Source organism: Triticum urartu, chromosome 5, assembly GCF_003073215.2.
Source record: "Triticum urartu cultivar G1812 chromosome 5, Tu2.1, whole genome shotgun sequence".
Classification (NCBI taxonomy): Eukaryota; Viridiplantae; Streptophyta; class Magnoliopsida; order Poales; family Poaceae; genus Triticum; species Triticum urartu.
This window is the reverse complement of record NC_053026.1, coordinates 22,114,614-22,126,687: the sequence shown is the minus strand read 5'-3', so window position 1 is coordinate 22,126,687 and position 12,074 is coordinate 22,114,614. Positions and strand designations below refer to the sequence as shown.

The following is a 12,074-nucleotide window of genomic DNA, read 5'->3' as shown; positions in this document are numbered from 1 at the left end:
CGATTTAGACATCGTGCTACGGCTGTTCACCCACGCCTTGTCAGCGGCGGACTTGGCTCCCCTGACTGCTCCATCCAACGTCAATGGTATACTACTCTAGTTGGGTTTGGTCTGGTAATACTCTGCATTCCCTTGAAACGCAAGACTTATTAAGAGGACAAAGAGAGAACGAAGCTGCTACGATTTTCACTAAACGAAGCTGGAGAGATGGTGTGAACAAATAAACATCACATGGAAGCACTTGACCCAACTGAATCTACTCTGAAATTTTGACACTAAAAGCTCTGACAAAGCCTGAGCAGCGAGGAAAGTAGCAACGTAAGAAAGGAACTAGTATTACTACTACTACTACTACTACTACTAGAGCTCCAGTACTTCCGAATTTAAACTATTCCCAGTTTTCGATCCATACATCATGACAAAAACAGAAAAAAAATGACTGCTTCTCTTTGTTATTATTATACAGTAACATAATGCACTACAATTTTCTAATCATCCGTCGTGACAAAACCAGAAAAAAATGACATAATTGCCATCAGTAACACATTGGAGACTACATACCTTTCTTGATCCATTAGGGTTGAACGGCGAGCCCAGGAACCGGAAACGTTAATTGTTTGATCTGAATGTCCATCGCCGCCACACACCGCCCTGATGCTGACGAACTCGTCCCCCGAAGAGAAAAATGAAACGAGAAACCAGCATTTACACATAACATATTTCCACTCCGACAGGACATCACATAGAAATAGTTTCAAGAATGTAAATCTGTAACCAACAGGTTACAGTTTAATACACATCTTGGAGCCGCAGCTCGAACGCAGAGACGAACCAAACTTTACCATGAACAAGATTTGAAAGGTTAAAAAAGTTAAACTTGTGATAACCAAAGGCAAATGAGTTCGAATTCTGCAGTTGGCTGCAGAAAAGAAAAAGATTCATGCATTGAATTTTTCAGGTGATGGTGCACTGATGAAACACATAGGATGGAAAAGGTAAGAGCATATGTCAGTTTTTCTGGACAATTCTTTTGGAGAGGAGGCCCACAGAGTTCATTGTTGCCGATGTACATAAGTGATGGGTTGTCCGCGCTGAGGGTGTCAAGTTGGCGGCCAGAAGGTATCATTCCAGATAAATCGTTGTAGGACAGGTTCAAGGCAGCCAAAGAAGTTAAAGCTCGATGGGATTTCACCAGATAGCTTGTTCTCAGAGAGGTCGAGAGATACCAGTGACTTCATGGCCCCAATCATGTTTGGAATTGGTCCACTCAATTTGTTTGATGATAAATTCAAATTCATCAGATCAGAGAGGGAAGTGATTTCAGTGGGGATTTCACCGGTCAAAGAGTTACATGATAAATCAATGCTTACAAAATATACAAGTGTTCTACCATATACAAGTTGTTGTCCTTTTGTTAGTACTGACAATATTTCTCCGAGGTGATCAGCTCCTGTACCCATTATGTTGTCAGCTTCCACGGTTCCATTATATGTATCACCCATAAACATAAATTCCATTTGTACCGACAGATGCCAAGGTATCGCACCAGATAAATTGTTGCTTGATAGATCCAAGTATTGAAGATGGATAAGGCTTGCTATGCCTACTGGAATATTATCAGAAAATGCATTATGGCTTAGTAGTACAACACGTAATTCCTCCAGATCTCCTAGCCATGTGGGCAACCTTCCAGACAACTTGTTCCATGCAAGATCCAAGAACTGCATATATGTATTGTTCTGCAAAAATGCTGGGAAATTTCCTGATAAACTGTTGTTACTGAGCAGAAGAAATTGTAAATTTTGGATGTCAAAGCATTGAGGAACTTCACCCTCCAATAAATTGTTTGACAAATCCAAATACAATATTTTTTGCAATTTGCAAATTGATTCTGGAATGTACCCACCAATTCGATTTGAATACATAACTAGTATTCGAAGTCGGGGGCCTTCAAATATTGATGGCATTACTCCTGAGAAGTTGTTCTTGGAGATGTCTAACCAAGTGATATTTGGGGGCATCAAAGGTATTGATCCACTAAGCAGGTTTGAACTTAGGTGGAGTACTTCAAAAGCCATGACATGCAGATGTGCTGGCAAGCTTCCACTTATTTGATTGTTAGAGATGTCGAGATCAGTTGTCTGTGAAAATGTATACCAAAACCAATCAGGAAACTCGTCCTCTAAACCAGAGCTTGAAATGTCAAGCGAATATATTCCCTGCTGTTGCTGAAGCCAAGATGGGAAGAGAGGACCCATCTGGCAAGATGCAAAAGATGCAAATTGTAGACGAAAGGGAGAACGCCAATCTGAATCCGTTGCAATCTTCAAACCACTATAAGATAGGTCTATGCTCTTTAAACTTTTTAGCTTTGCAAAGTGTTCTTTCGTGATCACACCACTGAAGTTATTGTTGTTTAGGGACAGATCAACCCGATTCTTCAGAGAACCTAATTCAGTGGGTATAGTTCCAGTCAAGTTGTTGTTTGACATCTTCAAAGAAGTCAGAGAACTAAGGACACCAAATTCAGCTGGTACAGTCCCGTTGAGCTGATTCAAGCTGAGATCAAACATGCTCAAGCTGTTGAATTCTCCTATAAAATTTGGCAGGGTCCCAGTGAACTGGTTTTGACTGAAATGCAGCTGTTGCAGTTTGTCCCATGCGCATCGCGGCAACCCCTCCATCAACACCACTATATCTCCATACATATAATTTTCAGAGAGATCCAGTATTTCCAAACAGCAAAGATTTTTAAGAACATTTTTCAGGTTTCTCATATCCAGATTGTTGTTAGACAAATCAAGTACCTTGAGTGACGACATGTTTCCTAGTGCATCTGGAAAGTTTCCAGATAATTGATTTGCAGCAAGATTGAGGTATTTGAGGCCCTTCACTTTCCAAAACCAACTTGATGCAAGTGAGTGGCCTAAAAAGTTTCCGGACAGATCAAGCTTCTCAAGTTTCGTGAGGTTAAGGTAGGGAAGCGATTGGCTTGCAGTTTCAAGTGAACAGGCAGTAAGAGTGATAGCCCTCAGAGATGAAATCATATTCAAGGTACGAGGCCAGTCAGTTATCGTTGAGAGATTTAATCCGCTCATTCCAAGTGACTGCAGCAGTGGTAGCTTTGTTAACCAGGTGATGTCCGTTGAGTACATTTCATAACCCTGACCAAGGTCAAGATGCTGCATCTTAGACAGGTTAGCAAGCTGAGAAGGAACTCTACCTATAAATAGTATGCCAGACAGGTTAAGGTACCTCAGGTTTTCCATGGAGGCCAAGAACAGAGGAATATGGCCATTTGGCCCTAGCAAGCAGTTCATGCTAAGATCCATGTGCTCTACATGCTTCAAGGAAAATAGTGAGGGGCTTATCTCGCCATGCAATGAATTAGCATCAAAGCACGGAGTATAGGTGTAAGCATCAGGACTTGTATTGTGAAGGTGAAGCTTGATGACATGGCCTGTTTGGTTGCTGCAGCGAACACCACTCCACCGGCAGCAATCCTGCCCACTACCGGAAAACGGCTCTACACCGACGGCCAAAACTATGCCGACGGCTGCCGTCGGCCTACTTGGATCTATGCCGACAGCCTAGTCCTGGCCGTCGGCTTATCCTGGCCGTCGGGCTACCCCTATCTACGCCGACGGCAACCGTCGGCACATATCAGCCGTCGACCTAGATTAATAAACGCCGACAGTGGCCGTCGGCATAAGTGTGCCGTCGGCGTACATGTGGGCCCGGCGACCCCGCCCGTGACCAGCGGCTAACGGCGTCAAAGCTATACCGACGGTCGGGACGGGCGGCCGTCGGCATACCTCCGCACGCCACGTCACTGATCCGCGGCGCAGATATGCCGACGGCAGCCGTCGGCATAGGCTCCGCGTCATCGATCCGTGGCACGGCGCCCGCCTAAACCCAGCCGTATCTATGCCGACGGCAATGGCGTCGGCATAGTTATTTTTTTTACATGTGTTTTTTTACATATGTTTTTATGCTTTTTTTACATATGTTTTTATGCTTTTTTTACATATGTTTTTATGCTTTTTTATGTATTATATGAATATATGTGTAGTTTGTAATTTTTTTCATAGATTATGAATATATATATATATAGTTCGTATTTTTTTCGAGCACATTAATAATGTGACGTCATGTTCTTTTGAATATAGAACATTATATTTTATTAAAATCAAAAACAGCTATGCTGAAACATCTGGAGGCAGCGCCGCGGTGTGCCCCCCTCACGAACAGCGCCGCTGCCGGCATCTGGAGGGCGGAAACAGCCGCATCGGGTCTATACGGAGGGGACGCATCTTCGAAGTGTTTCTATGGGATGACCTACCACAACCGGGTGGTGTTGTGGCATGTCCGAAGAGGCGGCACGCATCTCCGGGGCGTGGTCCCCCTAACGGACGGCGCCGCCACCGGCACCTGAAGGGGGGAAACGGACGCATCGGGTCTACATGGAGGGGATGTAGTTATCGATTTGGCCCCGGATGTTGCTCCCAGGTGTCCCTCTGGGGCTGACCTGACACAGCCGGGTGGAAGGTCCACTGTTAAAGCCGGTCCGTGCAAAGTTAAAGGGCTAGATCTCGTGGTCAACCGCTCCAGGGTTAGGGGGACAGGGGCCCCGGGGATAGCAATGGCACCGGAGCGTCGCACCGGCCCCTCATACAAGCGGGGTGGTGTTATGGCATGTTCGAAGAGGCGGCACGCGTGTCCGGAGTGTGCCCCCCTCACGGACGGCGGCGCCGCCGGCACCTGGAGGGGGGAAACGGACGCGTGGGGTCTACACTTAGGGGATCTTGCTGTGGGTCTGGCCCGGTTGTTGCTCCAAAGTGTTCCTATGGGCTGACCTAACACAACCGGGTGGGAAGGTCCGCTGGTCAAAGCTCGTCCGTGCAAAGTCAAAGGGCTAGATCCCGTGGTCAAACGCTACAGGGTTAGGCGGGACGGGGCCCTGGGGGGTAGCAATGCCACCGGAGCGTCGCACCGGGCCCTCATACATGCGGGGTGGTGTGGTGGCATGTCCGAAGAGGCGGCACGCGTCTCCGGGGCGTGGCCCCCCTCACAGAGGGCGATGACACGGTAGTAGACGTTTTGTGGTAACGATGCGGCGTGAATATTATTAAATACTCAGAGCGCGATAAAATCATGAGTTTTTTCCACGACGTGGGCACATGTGCTATATGAAAAGTTGTATTTTTTCATAATTTTTGGCGATGGAGAAATATCCGAAAAATTCCCTCTATGCGGATTGCCCTTCGCGCGTCTACGGCTGTGGCCGGCGGCCTCCGGGGACTAGCATGCCGCCAAATCTTGCGTAGGCAGCCTCTCACAAGTCTGGAAGTGTTGTGGCGGTTGCAAACGCATGGCACACGTGTCCGGGGTGTGCCCTCCCTCACGGACGGCGCCGCCGCCGGCACCTGGAGGGGGGGAAACGGACGCATCGGGTCTACACAGAGGGGATCTTGCTGTGGGTCTGGCCCGGATGTTGCTCCAAAGTGTTCCTATGGGTGACCTAACACAACCGGGTGGGGAGGTCCGCTGGTCAAAGCCCGTTCGTGCAAAGTCAAAGGGCTAGATCCCGTGGTCAAAGGCTACAGGGTCAGGCGAGACGGGGGCCCTGTGGGGGTAGCAATGCCACCGGAGCATCGCACCGGGCCCTCATACATGCGGGATGGTGTGGTGAAATGTCCGAAGAGGCGGCACGCGTCTCTGGGGCATGGCCCCCCTCACAGATGGCGATGACACGGTAGTAGACGTTTTACGGTAATGATGCGGCATGAATATTATTAAATACTCGGAGCGCGATAAAATCATGAGTTTTTTTGCACGCCGTGGGCACATGTGCTATACGAACAATAGTATTTTTTCATAATTTTTGATGATGGAGAAGTATCCGAAAAATTCCCTCTACGCGGATTGCCCTTCGGGCGTCTACGGCTGTGGCCGGCGGCCTCCGGGGGCTAGCATGCCGCCAAATCTTGCGTAGGCGGCCTCTCACAAGTCTGGAAGTGTTGTGGCGGTTGCAAAAGCCCGGCACTTGTGTCCGGGGTGTGCCCCCCCTCACGGACGGCGCCACCGCCGGCACCTGGAGGGGGGAAACGGACGCGTCGGGTCTACACGGAGGGGATCTTGCTGTGGGTCTGCCCCGGATGTTGCTCCAAAGTGTTCCTATGGGCTGACCTAACACAACCGGGTGGGGAGGTCCGCTGGTCAAAGCCCGTCCGTGCAAAGTCAAAGGACTAGATCCCGTGGTCAAACGCTACAGGTTTAGGAGGGACGGGGGCCCTGCGGGGTAGCAATGCCACCGGAGCATCGCACCGGGCCCTCATACATGCGGGGTGGTGTGGTGGCATGTCCTAAGAGGCGGCACGCGTCTCCGGGGCGTGGTCCCCCTCACGGACGGCGATGACATGGTAGTAGACGTTCTGCGGTAACGATGCGGCGTGAATATTATTAAATACTCGGAGCGTGATAAAATCATGAGTTTTTTTGCACGACGTGGGCACATGTGCTATAGGAATGATGGTATTTTTTCATAATTTTTGGTGATGGAGAAATATCCGAAAAATTCCCTCTATGCGGATTGCCCTTTGCGCGTCTACGGCTGTGGCCGGCGGCCTCCGGGGGCTAGCATGCCGCCAAATCTTGCGTAGGCGGCCTATCACAAGTCTGGAAGTGTTGTGGCGGTTGCAAACACACGGCACGCCTGTCCGGGGTGTGCCCCCTCACGGACGGCGGCGCCGCCGGCACCTGGAGGGGGGAAATGGATGCATCGGGTCTACACGGAGGGGATCTTGCTGTGGGTCTGGCCCGGATGTTGCTCCAAAGTGTTCCTATGGGGTGACCTAACACAACTGGGTGGGGAGGTCCGCTGGTCAAAGCCCGCCCGTGCAAAGTCAAAGGGCTAGATCCCGTGGTCAAACGCTACAGGGTCAGGCGGGACGGGGGCCCTGTGGGGGTAGCAATGCCACCGGAGCGTCGCACCAGGCCCTCATACATGCGGGGTGGTGTGGTGAAATGTTCGAAGAGGCGGCACGCGTCTCCGGTGCATGGCCCCCCTCACCGATGGCGATGACACGGTAGTAGACGTTTTGCGGTAACGATGCGACGTGAATATTATTAAATACTCAGAGCGCGATAAAATCATGAGTTTTTTTGCATGACGTGGGCACATGTGCTATACGAACAATAGTATTTTTTTTCATAATTTTTGGTGACGGAGAAGTATCCGAAAAATTCCCTCTACGCGGATTGCCCTTCGGGCGTCTACGGCTGTCGCCGGCGGCCTCCGGGGGCTAGCATGCCGCCAAATATTTCTTAGGCGGCCTCTCACAAGTCTGGAAGTGTTGTGGCGGTTGCAAACGCCCGGCACGCGTGTCCGGGGTGTTCCCCCCTCACGGACGGCGCCGCCGCCGGGACATGGATGGGGGAAACGGACGCGTCGGGTCTACACGGAGGGGATCTTGCTGTGGGTCTGCCCCGGATGTTGCTCCAAAGTGTTCCTATGGGCTGACCTAACACAACCGGGTGGGGAGGTCCGCTGGTCAAAGCCCGTCCATGCAAAGTCAAAGGACTAGATCCCGTGGTCAAACGCTACAGGGTTAGGCGGGACGGGGGCCCTGCGGGGTAGCAATGCCACCGGAGCATCGCACCGGGCCCTCATACATGCGGGGTGGTGTGGTGGCATGTCCGAAGAGGCAGCACGCGTCTCCGGGGTGTGGCCCCCCTCGGACACGGTAGTAGACGTTCTGCGGTAACGATGCGGCGTGAATATTATTAAATACTCGGAGCGCGATAAAATCATGAGTTTTTTTGCACGACGTGGGCACATGTGCTATAGGAACGATGGTATTTTTTCATAATTTTTGGTGATGGAGAAATATCCGAAAAATCCCCTCTACGCGGATTGCCCTTCGCGCGTCTACGGCTGTGTCCGGCGGCCTTCGGGGGCTAGCATGCCACCAAATCTTGCGTAGGCGGCCTCTCACAAGTCTGGAAGTGTTGTGGCGGTTCCAAACGCACGGCACGCGTGTCCGGGGTGTGGCCCCCCCTCATGGACGGCGCCGCCGCCGGCACCTGGAGGGGGGAAACGGACGCATCGGGTCTACACAGAGGGGATCTTGCTGTGGGTCTGGCCCGGATGTTGCTCCAAAGTGTTCCTATGGGGTGACCTCACACAACTGGGCAGGGAGGTCCGCTGGTCAAAGCCCGTCCGTGCAAAGTCAAAGGGCTAGATCCCGTGGTCAAACGCTACAGGGTCAGGCGGGACGGGGGCCCTGTGGGGGTAGCAATGCCACCGGAGCGTCGCACCGGGCCTCATACATGCGGGGTGGTGTGGTGAAATGTCCGAAGAGGCGGCACGCGTCTCCGGGGCGTGGCCCCCCTCATAGATGGCGATGACACGGTAGTAGACATTTTGCGGTAACGATGCGGCGTGAATATTATTAAATACTCGGAGCGCGATAAAATCATGAGTTTTTTTGCACGACGTGGGCACATGTGCTATACGAACAATAGTATTTTTTTCATAATTTTTGGTGATGGAGAAGTATCCGAAAAATTCCCTCTACGCGGATTGCCCTTCGGGCGTCTACGGCTGTGGCCGGCGGCTTCCGGGGGCTAGTAGGCCGCCAAATCTTGCGTAGGCGGCCTCTCACAAGTCTGGAAGTGTTGTGGCGATTGCAAACGCCCGGCACACGGGTCTGGGGTGTGCCCCCCCTCACGGACGGCGTCGCCGCCGGCACCTGGAGGGGGGAAACGGATGCGTCGGGTCTACACGGAGGGGATCTTGCTGTGGGCCTTTCCCGGATGTTGCTCCAAAGTGTTCCTATGGGCTGACCTAACACAACCGGGTGGGAGGTCCGCTGGTCAAAGCCCGTTCGTGCAAAGTCAAAGGACTAGATCCCGTGGTCAAACGCTATAGGGTTAGGCGGGACGGGGGCCCTGCGGGGTAGCAATGCCACCGGAGCATCGCACCGGGCCCTCATACATGCGGGGTGGTGTGGTGGCATGTACGAAGAGGTGGCACGCATCTCCGGGGCGTGGCCCCCCTGACGGACGGCGATGACACGGTAGTAGACGTTCTACGGTAACGATGCGGCGTGAATATTATTAAATACTCGGAGCGCGATAAAATCATGTGTTTTTTTGCACGACGTGGGAACATGTGCTATAGGAACGATGGTATTTTTTTCATAATTTTTGGTGATGGAGAAATATCCGAAAAATTCCCTCTATGCGGATTGCCCTTCGCGCGTCTACGGCTATGGCCGGCGGCCTCCGGGGGCTAGCATGCCGCCAAATCTTGCGTAGGTGGCCTCTCACAAGTCTGGAAGTGTTGTGGCGGTTGCAAACGCACGGCACGCGTGTCCGGGGTGTGCCCCCCCTCACGGACGGTGCCGCCGCCGGCACCTGGAGGGGGGAAACTGACGCATCGGGTCTACACGGAGGGGATCTTGCTGTGGATCTGGCCCGGATGTTGCTCCAAAGTGTTCCTATGGGGTGATCTAACACAACTGGGTGGGGAGGTCCGCTTCTCAAAGCCCGTCCGTGCAAAGTCAAAGGGCTAGATCCCGTGGTTAAACACTACAGGGACAGGTGGGACGGGGGCCCTGTGGGGGTAGCAATGCCACCGGAGCGTCGCATCGGGCCCTCATACATGCGGGGTGGTGTGGTGAAATGTCCGAAGAGGCGGCACGCGTCTCCGGGGCGTGGCCCCCCTCACGGACGGCGCCGCCGCCGGCACTTGGAGGGGGGAACGCGTCGGGTCTACACGGAGGGGATCTTGTTGTGGGTCTGGCCCGGATGTTGCTCCAAAGTGTTCCTATGGGCTGACCTAACAAAACCGGGTGGGGAGGTCCGCTGGTCAAAGCCCGTCTGTGCAAAGTCAAAGGGCTAGATCCCGTGGTCAAACGCTACAGGGTTAGGCGGGACGGGGGACCTGTGGGGTAGCAATGGCACCGGAGCGTCGTACCGGGCCCTCATACATGCGGGGTGGTGTTGTGGCATGTCCGAAGAGGCGACACGCATCTCCGTGGTGTGCCCCCCATCACGGACGGTGCCGCTGCCGGCACCTGGAGGGGGGGGGGGGAACGGACGCGTCGGGTCTACACGGAGTGGATGTAGCTGTGGGTTTGGCCCGGATGTTGCTCCCAGGTGTCCCTCTGGGCTGACCTGACACAATCGGGTGGAGAGGTCCACTAGTCAAAGCCCGTCCGTAGGAAGTCAAAGGGCTAGATCTCGTGGTCAACCGCTCCAGGGTTAGGCGGGACGGGGTCCCTAGGGGGTAGCAATGCCACCGGAGTGTCGTACCGGGCCCTCATACAAGCAGGGTGGTGTTGTGGTATGTACGAAGAGGCAGCTCGCATCTTTGTGGTGTGGCCCCCCTAACGGACGGCGCTGCCGCCGGCACCGGGAGGGGGGAAACGGACGTGTCGGGTCTACACGGTGTGGATATGTAGCAGTGGGTTTGGCCCGGATGTTGCTCCCAGGTGTCCCTCTATCGATGACTCCCTCCCCCTTCACTCACCTGACGAATTAAGCTACCGCCGCCCCCACCCCCACCCTCACCGTCGACGACCCCCTCCCCCTCTTCACTCACCTGACGAACTAAGCTCCAGATCAAGCACGCGATCGAGGGCGGCCATGGCGCTCCCATACCCGCGACCAGGCCACGGCCTTGGCGGACGAAGCTACTCGAATTCGGCGCCTCCCCTCCCCTCCCCTCTGTGTGGTTCCGGGAGAGGAGAGGGCTGAGCGGTTTAAAAAAATAAAAAATCTATATGAAATAATAATACATAAAAAAGGAAAATTATAACTATAAAAAAATTTAAAAATCTATATAAAATAAAAAAGAATAAATATATAACTATAAGAAAACATTAAAAAATTTATATAAAATAAAAAAGGGAAATAAAACTATGCCGACGGCAAAGCCGTCGGCATAGCTGAGGCCATACGGTAGGCGTTACGCGTATCAGTGACGTGGGTAATAATAAAAATAAAAAAATAAAAAAGTATGCCTACGGCTAGGCCGTCGGCATAGGTGCCACGTGGCCTCCTCACGTATGCCGACGGCTTAGCCGTCGGCATAGGCTACCTTATCCACCCGCGGGGCGAACCCCCTACACTCATTCCCCATCGCGCCCCCGACGCTGCGCCGCTCCCCGCCGCCCCCACGCGGCGCCGCCGCTCCACCCGCGCCGCTCCCCGCCGCCCGCTCGACCAGCCACGCCGCTCCCCGCCGCCCGCTCGACCCGCGCCGCTCCCCGCCGCCTGCCGCCGCCGCCCGTGCCCCTCCCCGCCCCTCGCCCCGACCCTCTCCGCCCCCTCCTCGCTGCGCCGCCGTCCACTCGACCCCGCCCTGGCCTTCCAACCCCACCCTGACCCCACAACGCCGCCGTCCACCCGGCCCGCGCCGACCCCGTCTCGCGCCGCCGTCGGCCGCAGGGCTCCCCGCCCCTGGCTCGGCCTCCCGGAGCCCGCAGGCCGCCCCGACGAACACTCCTGGGCGCGGCTTCGGCCGGCCCTGCTTCGACGAGCACTCCCGCCCCAGTGAGCTCCTCCTTCCACCGCCAGACCCCGCCGTGCCCCCTCCCAGCCCCAGTGAGCACCCGTTGTTCTCGTTGCTTGTGTTCATGGTGGCTGGATGAATAGATAGATGCTAGATAGATGGATGGATGCTAGATGAATATATAGATGGATGCTAGATGAATAGATAGGTGGATGGATATTTAGATATATACTAGATAGTTTTGTGTAGTTTTATTAGGTATTTAGATACATACTAGATAGTTTTTACTAAGTTTGTGAATATAGATGAATTAGATGTTGGGAAAATTTGTGATAGATGGATGGATATTGGTCAAGTTAGTGTTATGGTCATGTTGATTCATATATAAGAAGCAAATCAAGGCACTTGGTTTCTAAAATACTTAATATAAAGATTTTTTTTTGCAATTTGACATTTTGTTTCATGTCGATTCATAATGTTCCAAATGGTTAATGTGAGGTGAAGACCTAATTTTTTTCACTTGATGGAATTAACAGGATTTGTGGTGTTCCCA

The 12,074-nt window shown here is 53.0% G+C and overlaps 1 pseudogene; it reads right to left on the bottom strand.

The window, feature by feature from the left end:
- Positions 1 to 789: 789 nt before the first annotated feature.
- The window catches only part of LOC125506667, a 37,983-nt pseudogene continuing 26,698 nt past the window's right edge, over positions 790 to 12,074 (bottom strand).